This window comes from Magnolia sinica, chromosome 9 (assembly GCF_029962835.1).
Source record: "Magnolia sinica isolate HGM2019 chromosome 9, MsV1, whole genome shotgun sequence".
Taxonomy (NCBI): domain Eukaryota; kingdom Viridiplantae; phylum Streptophyta; class Magnoliopsida; order Magnoliales; family Magnoliaceae; genus Magnolia; species Magnolia sinica.
Window position 1 is genome coordinate 23180499 of NC_080581.1, and position 14173 is coordinate 23194671.

The window sequence follows — 14173 nt, forward strand, 5'->3', positions numbered from 1 at the left end:
GTAATTTTGATTCTTTTTTTGGGTAAGAAACCTTAACTCCAATCTATTTTAGGTATCCAAGTAGAAAAATCGACGAAATAGCTAACTTATTTCATGATTTAGGTAGCCGTTGTGCCGTAGACGAATGCATAGTGTTCGAACTAAGTTCGATATACGTTTACCGATGGAAGGTGCGGACTATAAATATTTAGGTTATGGTTTTCAAGGCTTTCAATGTTAGTAATGACTTATGACTGACTTGATTGTTATCACATATGCTTAGATGCGATGTTTTCTGTGTATTACATATATATATGAACTATGTTGAAATTAATGCATTTTATGTGTTTGTTGAATTGTTTGTATGAATATGAAATTTTGATTTGTGCTTTCCATGATTATTGTTTAAGAATACATGATTGTTGTATGTGTGGTAACTCCCTTGTGAAAGGATTTGCTGTAATATACATTATAACTAATTTATTACATGTATGTTGATATGTGTAGTCTAGGTGTTTGATAAAATGCCTGAATGAGAAAATGCTTATTGAAATGTATTTAATGAGGGTGTTGAGATAGGATTCTCAACCACCTTATTTATAGCTACAGTTTCCTTTATGTAACTTATCTTACTACTATGTGCTTTATGGATGAATGTCCATGTATAATAACATGTGCATTATGTGTTTGTTAAAATGCCCAAATGAGATTTATATTTGAATTGATTGTCACATGCTGTTTTGACTATCACACATGGATGCCTACTGTGTTTAAATGTGATTGGGACTACTGCGTAGTCCAGAAAATCGGTAATGATTCCCGAATTGGTGGCCGACGTCGTTTTGCCACATTGGACACATTCGACGAATCCGAGTCGTACGATGTATGTCGACAGTGGTTAGGCCACGCGGAGTGCTTACAAGCTCCATGTCGATTAATTCAACGTGCGTTCGTACCAGTCGATCTTGTCCAGTAACCCGATTGGCCTAATGTATGTTTACCATGTATGGACGCTATTGTTTGAATCTAAGGTACCAACTTACCAGTGAAAAGCTCGTTTAACCTTGGTACCACGATCCACCAAGACTCATGAACTGAGCATGGTGGTATGGGACACCGTGGTCGAGCTGCTGGCCTACGCTAGGGTGACAAGCCTCCCCATAGTGACCAGTGAGCAAATCAAACTTGTGAGCCAAATACGGTAGTATGAGACACTGTATTCGAACTGTCGACCTACCCTAAGGTGAGGAGCCTTTCCTGTAGTGACCTCGAGTATAAAATAGGCCTATGATCAGGTAACAAGCCTTTCATAGTGACCGCGAGTATGAATTAAGCCTACACTGAGGTGACGAGCCTCACGTAGCGACCTGCAGTGTGAACTCACGTATTTGCCTATCGTATGTGATTAACTAGGATTGACGACCCTAGATGGATCATTGTTTGGGTCAATGATATAAAGGGAGGTCCCTTAGCTTCCTAAACCTACTGTATGAATAAGTCTAATTAAGAACTTGGCTAATCACGCACATGTACCGTATTGCATGTGCCTTTGGCGTTGGAGTTGAGTACAGGGGGAGTATTGCATGCGCGACTGTGAGATGATGTTGCAGAGGGAGTGCAGGCGAGGGCATGCATCATTAATACATATTATCCTTGCATTAACCAGAGTACTTAGGAATGCTTGTTGTACTACTTTATCATTACTGATTGATCAAATTGATAACATGTTAACCTTTGCCTTATAGCTCCACTGAGTTGATCACTCACGCCCACTCTGGCATGGTGTTTTAAAACACCAACCAGATTCTGTTGTAATTTTAGATGACGGCGATGCTTGCAAGACGGAACCGGCCTTCTTCGACGAAGAGGAGTTCTCCTACCTGCAATTCTTTGGCGAGTCTATGTAGACCTGGAGTTGCGTCACTGGGGTTACTGGGATATGAATTAGATAACATTACACTTTATCATTTTGTATATTTTGGGACTATATATGTAATTATTTAACTTGGTATCATGTTCATACTCTAGGGACCTACAACCACTTATATGATTTATATACTTATCATAGTCTTCCGCTTGCATAATCTAATTGTCTCTAGAGTATGATATGTTGTTTTAGTATAATCTCATTTATGTTTAATGCACTAATACGGACAACATTTAATCATCATTATCTATGTTGCATAAGTGATGCGTTGGAACTCGGGAGTTGGGCATTTGCTCGACCCTCAATTTTCAGGGTGTTATATTTCTCCTTTATCCTCTTTCTCTTCTCCCTTTCTCCCTTTTTTTCTCTTGCTCTAGTACATGAAATTCGTATGGGAGGAGGGGGTGCCCAAGTAAGGCCTTTATATAGTGCCAAATTTGCTATAAATGGCCCTAAGGGTTGGGTTTTTACTATACTAGCCCTATGGGAGGGTTTTTCTAGCCTCTAGGGCCTAATACGGGGTATACATATTGATATACACCATAAGATAGCTAGCCTTAATGATGATCTACGTATGGACATGTTCGGCCCGTCACTTGGATGCGCCGATCAACAGATATGGTTAGAAGTCTGTTCAACGGTCACTGATGGTCGATCGGGGCCGCGACTATAAAGATATGAGCAAGGAAATAACCTTACTCCATGTGTGAAGTTTGGTCGTAAACCGACCGTCCAAAATCCTCAACTTTGCATAAGAGTGGATGACCCAATTCACTTAAGTTTCAACCTCTTCCTTTAGGGTATTTGCACTTCTCATGCACTCGTCCTTTGGCTCAAGTTGAGCGGTTCTGGATAGTACCCAGGTTCGACTCTCATGATGGAAGTCAAGCCCAGTAAGACTGACATGATTCTATAGTTTTTGAACTAGTAGCCCAACAATGAGTAGTCTAGAGCTTGTTCGGAAAAGTGGGGCATTTCTGTAATAAATTAGGTATTGAGATTTCTCGTGGGTAATGATTAGGGTTTGGATTAACTATGTTCATAGTGTGACCTATTTATAAGTAGTGAAAGTGGAGATTTGGTCATGTTTACTCTAAACCGTCAGTTTTAGGCTAAAAGAGTAACGGGGTTGATTTGGTCTATTAGTCAAGATCCGGGCCTTATCTGACTCGGCTTCGGTTAGATCTTTAATTTAGTTATGATTGTCTTGATTAGTTAGCGATGGGTCAGTTAGATTTGGGCCCTACGTGAGTAAATCATGGGGCTAAACTTGATGTTCAAGTGATCGGGCGGATTCGTTGGCTTCCTACGGTTGATTAATCGGACTTGTGCGGTTCTTTACTGGTATCACCCATGTATAAACTAACATTGAGTGCCAATGGTCAGTAAGTGATAATATAAGTTAATTACATTAAAAAAATTTAAGGATTTTTGAAAATCCAAAACAGTGAAAATCCAGGATGTTACATCCTCAAATTCCTTTGATTCCCCAAATGAGAGGGAGAGAGGGGTATTTATATGCTTTCGCACGTGTGAACCTCAGAATACGCAAGATGAGCCTCCCTTGCCCAGTTGTGCAATACACCCCTGTTGTGTGGGTGCGCAATAGGGTTCCCAACTATTCTGGGCAATCTACCCCTAAAGCAAGCAATCTGGTAGTTTTCCTATCCATTTCTCGGACACGCAACTCACCTCTGTTGCACGGATGCGCAACTCGCCTCTGTTGTGTGATCACGCAACGAAACTATTTTTTTTTTGTTTACAATTATTTGATTTTTATGCTCCAACAGGTGCCCCACCACACTAAACTTTAATATTTTCTATTAAAATATGTAATATTATTTAACCATATAACTAAATTAGGTTTCAACTCATGGTTCATTGGTAGACGGAGTGTGTTTCAAAAATGAGGTGATGAGTTTGTGTGCCCATGTGGAGATGTGTATAAAAAAACATGTAATTAAATTAACTCCATCCCCCCACTAATCATGGTCATCCATCCATAATATAATTCTCATGTAAATCAAGTGATGAACAATATGATCCCAACTATTGGAATTACCATTAAGTGTCATGAAAATATTTTAAAGATTAAAAGTTGAAAACATTAATAAAATTAGATGAAAATTTTTGTAACACTGGTACTTTTAAAAAATCACTTGATTGATAGTCATATCTACAAGAATTCGGTTATAAGAGTGTCCCTAAGAGACCAATAGATCTTTTATTAAATCATATGGATTTCAGTAGTATCTTAATGCATGAATCCAATAACATCCACATATAAGCCACTACAATTGTTTTCACGAGATGACACAAAGTGCCTTATATTATGAACTTAATCTCCATATAATCCTTAGAAATAAGGATATCTTAACTCCTCTTCGATTCCCTCACACAATATAACCACATAATAATAATAGTAGTAGTAGCCAAAGCTTTGTCTTGAAGCCGATTAAATGGCCAATCTCAAAATTTCAAGAACAACCAAATGAACTCCTTTAACCCATATGCATGTATGTTTTAAGTTATAATTGAACATTAGTTATGGCATTAATGATATGTTTATATAAGACCGATGATCTTCATGATCTACAAATAAGATCATTAAAATAAGAGTTAAGATTAACAAATTAACTTCACAATATACAAAATACTAACATTTCTTCTCATTAGGATTCACTTTATATGCATTAAAGCCTACCTAGAAGATAACCCTTCTCAATGATAAATCCTTTGGTCAGGGATTAACATAATATGTAGTTGATTTATATGTTCTCTAGTAAGAACATCCCTTCAAGTGATCCCTACTCAATGTGCTCATGTGTGATCATAATAATGTACTGATGTAAGCAAATCTCACAAATTAGCCTAGACCCAGTTAACACTTACAGCCTTCTTGAAGCACTGCCTAATACACCACTGACTGCGAACACTTTTCTGATGAAAAGGAACTACTAAACCAAATATGATTAGTATGGCTATTTGAACCATGGCCTAGGTCCAACATATTAAGCTCTAGTCTTTTGTTTATAGTGTTTACAACCAATATCGTCCGGACCATTAATTTAGTGGGACCCACTTTGGATGGAATGTGTTGAAAAAAATCTCCTTCATTACAAGATCTAAAACATGAGATCATTCATCTTTTCCTACTAAATGTTGATTGTTTGCTACCTTTCGTTTAACTGCCAAAAGGGTTGCTAGAATACAACCTGACATATTGCTACCTTGGATACTAGGTCAGGTTGCAATTGATCTAATCCATTAGATGATAGGGCTCGCTGTGGATGGGTGATACCTAAAAATATATCTTTATGTATGGGGATCCTACGAATGGCCCACAAAATATTAGCTAAAGGAGATAACCCAAATTCAAAAGAAAAGAGTTAAATGATCTAACGTTGAAGTTTTTCAATTTGAGTTTATCTTTTCTTTGGGAATCCACCATCGATAGTGAGCCCAGAGTATAAACGGTTTTGATTGGTGCAATATGACCTGAGATCCAACAGCTAGAGTCTGATAATGTCTAAAATCAGAGAAATTTCAATTACTTTTTTTGTATTATTCTTCACCCCAAATTGGGTTTAAATAAAGAGCTTACATGTGTATACAAGAAAATCTTATAATGAAATCTAATTAGAACCAATCTTAATTAAAGTATTTCTATACATGGCTAATTATAGATATGACGAATAAAGCTAATACTATACATGACAAATGTACAACTAATGACATCTTATATAATCTCACACTCCCCCTCAAACTGATGTGGGAGAACGAACCAACATTAGTTTGTTATTGAGAAACTTATGTCAGGATCATGTCATGGATTTTGTAAATAAATCAGCAAGTTGTAGTTTTGTTGTCACATGAGGGAGAGAAATGATTCCGGTCATGTATTTTTCTCATACAAAGTGGCAGTCAACTTCAATGTGCTTAGTGCGCTTGTGAAATACTGGATTGGAAACCAACTGAATAGCACTCAGGTTGTCGGCATATAATGAAGTTGGAGAAAACAAATGAATCCCAATATCTATTCACAATCCCTTAAACCAAGTAATTTCACTATAAGCTTCTACCATCGCACGGTATTCGGCTTTTGTGATGGATCAAGATACTGTGGTTTGCTTCTTACATTTCCAGCTAACCAATGATTGTCTCAAGAAAACACAATAGCCAGTTATAAATCATCGTGAAGTGGGACATCCTGCCCAATCACCATCAGAATGGGCAGATAACCACAGATTATTTGAGGATAGAAAGAGAAGCACCTCATTGAGGGCACCTCAAAGATATCGAATAATGTGATGAATTGCTGTCATATGCAATATAGAAGGTGCTGCAACAAACTGGCTAACAACATGAACTGCATGTGCGATATCAGGACGAGTCATAATAAGATAGACCAAGCTTCCCACAAACTGCTTATAGGTTGTAACATATGAGAGAGGATTTCCATCATCTTTCCCATACTTAACATTTAATTTTAGAGTATCTTCATAGGACTTGAAATCTATAAGATTTGCTTGCTTGATCAAATCATTAGTATACTTCCGTTGACTAAGGAGATATTCTTGAGATGTATGAGATATTTCAAGTCCCAAAAAAATGTTAATAGCTACAGATCCTTCATATGAAATGAGGTTTAGAGTAATAATTTAAGATTAGTAATGATTTGAACGTCACTGCCGGTTATGAGAATATTATCAACATATACTAATAAAACAACAAGACTTGAATCAGTCTTGAGAATAAACAGTGATGGGTCATATTGACTTTGGGAATATCCAGCCAAAGTTAACACTTCATGAAACTTTTCAAACCATGCCCGTGGTGCTTGTTTGAGCCCATGCAAAGCTTTAGATAATTTGCAAACCAATTTAGGATCCTTTGATTTATAGCTAGGTGGTTATTTTATGTAAACCTCCTCTTTAAGATCCCCATGGAGGAAGGTATTCTTAACATCAAGCTGATTAAGTTGCCAACCTTTAGAGGAAGAGAGCAATTAATGACTAGACTATTTTCATTTTTCCAATGGGAGCGAAAGTTTTATCATAATCTACACCATACTCTTGTTTATACCATTGGGCCACGAGACGAGCTTTATATCGATCCAGGCTTCCGTCTGATTTTAATTTCATGGTATATACCTATTTTCTGTTGATAACTTGCTTCCCCTCAGGTAAAGGAACCAAAATTCGAGTACCATTTTCTTCGAGAGCCTAAATTTTGTTATCCATAGCCTTTACCCAACATTGTTGTGCAGATGCTTGAGAATAAAATGTAGGAACAACCAAAGAATCTAATCCAGAAAATAAGGAATGATGAGAGGTAATGAGATTTAACCGGATAGGAGTAACGGATTGACGACTAGAATGATGTAATGAAACATTAGTTGAAGGAGGAATACTCATTAGCTTAATAGGAAGAGAAGGCACTGGATCTTAAGAAGGTATCGTTGTTGGAGAGGGCACAAGAGTTGTAGGTTGCATCTAGTGTTGATAAACCTGAAAAGAGGGAGAAGAAGAGTGCACAAGAGGAATAGATTGAGATTCATCAAATGAAGTCATATGAGAAATCGAAGAAGGCACAAAGGAATAGATTGAGATTCATGAAAAGCTTTATAATATAGTAAGTGCTCAAAGAAAGTAACAGGACGAGACACCTTGACACGATGAGCATACGGATCATAACAATGGTACCCCTTCTAATTTTCACCATAGCCAAGAAATACACATTTGGTTGCTTGAGGGCTGAGTTTATCTCATTCTTGCTCTAGAAGATGGACAAAGGCAATGCAACCAAATACCCGTAACCGTCTATAATTAGGATCTTTACCATAAAGGAGGAATGATAGTGACTTTTTATTTACCAAGACACTTGATGGTAATCGATTGATCAGATATACTGCTGTTGATTTTTCCTCAGCCCAAAAAGATTTAGGAACATTTATATAGTTCAACATTGTGGTAGCCTTCTCAGTTATGTGCCTATTTTTGCGTTCCTCTACACCAATTTTACTTCGATGTGTGAGGGCAAGACCGTTGATGTATAGTACCATTTGAACTAGGATAGTTCTGAAATTCTGAAGAGATATACTCGCCACCAGAATTTGATCGTAGAATATTAATTTTCTTTAAAAATTGGGTCCCTACATATGTTGAAAATTTTCTATAGCAAGGAAAGGCTTTTGACTTGTGTTTCATGAAATATGTCCACTTGTACCTTGAAAAGTCATTCATAAAGATAATATAATACACAGAACCACCAAGAACCATAATAGGAGATGGACCTCAAACATCGGTATGAACAAGATCAAATAGGGTGGTAGCTCGAAAGTTGCTTAATGGAATGGTAATACAGTAGATTTACACAGTCTACAACTAACATAAGTCATATCAATAGAATTAGGACTAATATTTATATCATCATTCAATAGACCAAACTTAAACAATGATAATAATTTCTCAGAATTAGGATAACCTAAACGAGTATGCCATAATTTTCAAAACTTATTAGCAAAAGAAATGTCACTAGAAGATAGTTAAAAAAAATATTTGGATGGTAGATGTAACGTCTCGAAAAAATCCGTACAAAGACCTGAGTACCACCTTAGGCAGAAACTGCTAAGGATCAAATTATGAAGAAATTAGATGAAAATTAATTAAGTATTAAATTAAATTAATTAGTAGATTAGCTTAAACCGATTTCTATATGAACTGTAAGACCCAAAACCTGTAGAATCGCTAACTCTACATTACCTAAAAACCTAAGAGAAATCTCAAAACCCAGTTGCTCTCGGGAGCACACTGAAACTCTGTATCGGACCTGGACCGCGCGTTGAAAGTTCGATTACTGTGAAACTATATGATTATGACTGTCTTACTGGGCTTGACAATCATCTTGAAAATTAAGTCCCAATAGTATCCAAAAACGCACAACTTAAGCCCGGAGTGAAGTGTGTGAGAAACGCGAATATTTTTAGAAAATGAACTCAAACTTAAGTGAATTGGGCCGTTCGCTTGTAGGCCAAGTTTAAGGTTTCAGACCGTCAGATTTTGACCCAGCTACACCCTTGGATCAGGAAAATTTTCCTATACATGTCAGTGTACTTATGACCCTGATCGAGTGACGATGACCGTTGAACCGAAACTGGTCCTCTATGGCGATCCACTAATCCGGTCGGACCAAAACTTTAACTTGGCATAGATCCATTGCTAGAGAACTTTCTCTGGACAGTATGTAGAAAATGGGCCTCCAGATGACCTCCGTTGGCCCAAAACAGACAACTTTTGGATATAACCTATGTATACCATGGCCCTGGGGCCATTGACATAAGTTCTGGGCCTATATAAGGGCCTTAACCCACTCCTCTCTCATTCTATATAAATTTCCTAAACCCTAGGAGAGAGAAGAGAGAAAAGAGAAGGAAAAAGTGAGGAGAAGAGAGAGAGAGAGAGAGTGCAAGATAGTTGCTGGGATTCGATCCCACCGCTCCACGTGCCGAATCATCCTACCTGTATTGCTACACCGGCGAATCCAAATCCATTTTTGGGTAAGAAATCCTAACCCTAATTTTTTTTGGTTATCCAAATAAGTAGATTGGTGAAATAGCTAACCTATCTCAATATATAGGTGCCCGTTATTCCGTATTCGGGAATATAGGATTCAAACTGAGTTCGATACGAGTTTACCGACGAAAGGTGTGGACTATAAATGTTCAGGTTATGATTTTCAAGGCTTTTAATGTCAGTTAATGATTTATAACTGACTTGATTGCTATTACATATGCTTAGATGCGAGGTTTTCCGCGTATTATATATATATATATGAACTATGTTGAAATAAATGCATTCCATGTGTTTGTTGAAATGTTTGTATGAATATAGAATTATAATTTGTGCTTGTCATGATTGTTGTTTGAGAATACATGATTTTTGTATGTGTGGCAACTCCCTTGTGAAAGGACTTGCTATAATATACGTTATAACTAATTTATTACATGTATGTTGATTTGTGTAGCCTAAGTGTTTGATAAAATGCCTGAATGAGAAAATGCTTGTTGAAATGTATCTAATGAGGATGTTGAGATAGGATTCTTAATTACCTTATGTATAGCTACAATTTCCTTCATGTAACCTAACTTACTACTACATGATTTATGGATGAAATGCCTATGTATAATAACATGTGCACTATGCGTTTGTTGAAATGCTCAAATGAGATTTATGTTTAATTTGGTTGTCACATGTTGATTGGACTGTCACATTTGGTTGCCTATTGTGTTTGAGTATGATTGGGACTAGTGCGTAGTCCAGGCAATTGGTAATGGCTTACGATCAGTGGCCAAACTAGTTTCACCATAATGGATACGTTCGATGAATCCGAGTCGTACGCTGATTATCGACGGTGGTTAGGCCATGAGGAGTGTGTATGCACTCCATATCGATTAATTCAATGTGTGCTCGTACCAGTCGAGCTTATCATATAACCTGATTTGCCTAATATATGTTCACCATGTATGGACTCTACTGTTTGAATTTAATGTACCACTTACCATTGAAAAAACCTATTTAACCTTGGTACCACGATCCACTAAGACTCATGAGCTAAGTATGGTGGTATATGGGACACCATGGTCGATCTGTCGGCTTACGCTGGGGTGACGAGCCTCCCCGTAGTGACCAGTGAGCAACCCAAACTCATGAGCCAAATATGGTGGTGTATGGGACACTGTATTCGAGCTGTTGGCCTACGTTAAGGTGACGAGACTTTTTCATAGTGACCTCGAGTATAAAATAGGCCTACGATCGAGTGACGAGCCCCTCGTAGTGACCTCAAGTGTCAATTAAGCTTACGCCGAGGTGACAAGCCTCCCATAGTGACATATAGTGTAAACTCAGGAACTTGCCTATCATATGTGATTAACTAGGATTGACGACCCTAAATGGATCATTATTTGGGTAAATAATATAAAGGGAGGTACCTTAGCTTCCTAAACTTGCTGTAGGCGAGGGCATACATCATTATTGCATCCTATCCTTGCATTAACCAGAGTACTTAGGAATGCTTGTTGTATTGCTTTATCATTATTGCTTGACTGAATTGATAACATGTTAACCTTTGCCTTATAGCTCCACTGAGTTTATCACTCACTCCTACTCTGGGACGATGTTTTAAAACACCAACCAAACTCTTTTGTAGTTTCAGGTGATGTTGAGGCTTACGAGGCAGAGCCTGACTTCTATGACAATGAGGAGGAGTTCTCTTACCTGCAACTCTCTGGCGGGTCTATGTAGTCTTAGAGTTGCATCACCGGGGCTACAATGATATGGATTAGATAACATTACACTTTATCATTTTGTATATTTTGGAACTAAACATATAATTATTTTACCTGATAACATGTTCACACTCCGGAGACTTACAACAACTTATGTGTTTTATATATCTATCACAGTTTTCCGCTTGCATAATCCAATTGTCTCTGGAGTATGATATGCTTATTTGGTACAATCCCACTCATGTTTAATGCACTAATATAGACAACATTTAATCATCATTATCTATGTTGCACAAGTGATGCGTTGGAACTCGGGAGTTGAGCTTCTGCTCGACCCCCGATTTTCAGGGCTTTACAAGCTAGTATCAGAGCATAATTTGGATTAAAATGGACCTAGGTTATGGACACACGACACAAACTGACGTACTTTGACTTAGGAGGGGGCGATGAAATGTAGAAATAGTCATAGGATTTTGAGTTTCGCCGATGGGCGAAACTGACCATTGAAACAGGACCTATACGCATCTGTGATCATGTGAGGTGATCCCAGTTCTTTTCTAGACCGTCAATCGATGGGTTTAGATGATAATTTAACATATTCCACACTCAAATAACCCAAAAAGCGTGAATGTGTGCGAGATGGAACCCAAAACGACTCAAACGGATTTGGAGGCCCAAACGACGCAAATCGGGGGGGACCAAAGTGGATCCCGAGCATTTCTAGCACCCTGGGAGGGGGATGCCATCGCCCCATATCCAGTGAATCGCAATGGCATCATCCCAATGGCGAGGCCTCGTGGTCCGGTTAGTCCGAGCCTGTCGGGCCAGCACTTGTACACACCTGTGGGGCCCATAAAATTGTGTGAGGACCCCCTTTTCCTCCCCATTTGCTCCCTTTTCTTCATTTTCACCCCTCTAAGCTTTTTAATCTCCCAAAATCCCATTTTTTCTCTCTCAAATCCTTCACCCATTCTCATATCTTCTTCATTTTCTTCATTACATACCCACCTCCCACCATTCCTTTCAAACCCATCTTCTACCTCCCACATTTCCTTTCATTTGAGCACACAAACCCTCCTTTATGTCTCAAAAATCTCAAAGTCCAACAACCCATCCTATCCCTCCATTTTATTTTACTCTCATGGCTCTCTTTGAGCTTATGATGGCCATATTTTCGCTTTCTACACTTTTTTCTCTCATGGGAAAGAAGAGGGCTCCCACGGATGAAGCCGAGCCTAGCCGCCCTACCCGTTCAAGGCGGCAGAAAGGTGCTGAGGCTAGCGCAAGCATCGATTGAGATCTAAGGATGAAGTGGGATCTCGATCCCTAGCTTCCTCTCGAAAAAGCTCTACTGGCAAATATGACACATGAAAGGTTTCAAGCCCGTAGGGTTCTCTTTGAAGCACACGTGGACGAGAAACTATTTGTGCTTTATCAGGCTATGTATCTCCTATTGAACGCCGGTTGGGGTCCCGTATTTGAGGCAAGTCTCGTGCGAATGAGAGCATTTTTCGAGCCTTCTACGCTCATATACGAGAGCCACTGCTGGAGCCTCTACAGTTCTCTATCCCCGTGGGAAGGCAGGAAGCTATTGTCAACGTGGACCTGATAGCCTAGATCATAGGGATGCCGCGTGGAGAGGTTTATGCTAGTGAGAAGAACCTCAGGAGTGTGCATGAAAAAAATTGTCACATGAGATTTCTTTGTGGCCGACTGGTCCATTGGAATCCAGGCAATTGCCTTCTTGTGTCCAGGATGACTCTTGACTTCTGCCTGCTCCACAACATCTTTACACATAATGTGTATCCTAGGTAGAACAATCGTAGCGAATGCACGCGTCTGATAGTAGACTTCCTATACCGAGCTGGGCAATGAGACAAACTGTGCCTGCCTACGTATGTACTACTACAGATAGTTTAGACCACGCGCTCTCCTAGGACAGACATTTCACTCCCATTTGGCCGATTGATATGCAAGCTTGCTCATGAATTCGGCTACAGACTTGGCTCAGAAAGGCTTGCACTGATCCATTTCATCAACGACACTACTCTCAACATCATGAATATTGGGCCACGACAACGTCAAGCCTGACTCGATGAGAGTGAGGATGAGACGGGAAGTGAAGAGGAAGAGACTGATGAAGAAGGTAGAGATGAGATAGAGGAAGAGAGTGAAGAAGAGGAAGAGCAGGAAGAGGAAGAAGAGGAGGCCCAAGACTTTGACGAGGGAAGCTCACTTGTCTCAGATTGAGGAGGGCCAGGTCGCCCTGTGACAGGAGGTCAATGAGACCCGGGCCAAGCTTGAAGAGGGTCAAGCCTCCATGAAATAGAAATTCAAGAAGGTGTCTCGTACCCTGAGGGCTATCCAGTATTGCCTGCAGGATAAGGGTGCTCCTCCTCCATCACCAGATTCTGACGACTAGTCCTATGTTGTAGTCGTCTTTAGGTTTTCTTTGCTTTCCTGTTTCCTGTGTTATAGCCTTGATAGGCTTAGTAGTAGGGTAGGTTTCATGGTGTGTTTGGTGTTTAAGGCTTTGATTAGGTTAGCTCACACGCGTTTTCTGTCATGATTCATGCAAAGCTATATCTCATGTATTGTGACAATTTTGGTTAAATAAAATGCATGTAGCTCATTTTGTTATGAAATGTGTAGAATGCTTGAAAAATTGAGTGTTGTTATGCAAAATCTTACACATGTTACACCCTATGTTCTGTATAGGGAATGCCACTTAAGACTCATGAGCCGGGCATGGTGGTGTATGGGACACCGTGGTCGAGCTGTCGGCCTATACTGGGGTGACGAGCCTCCCCATAGTGACCAGTGAGCAACCCAAACTCCTGAGCTGAATATGGTGGTGTATGAGACACCGTATTCGAGCTGTCGACCTACGTTAAGGTGAAAAGCCTTTCTCGTAGTGACCTCGAGTATAAAATAGGTGTATGATCAGGTGACAAGCCCCTCATAGTGACCTCGAGCGTGAA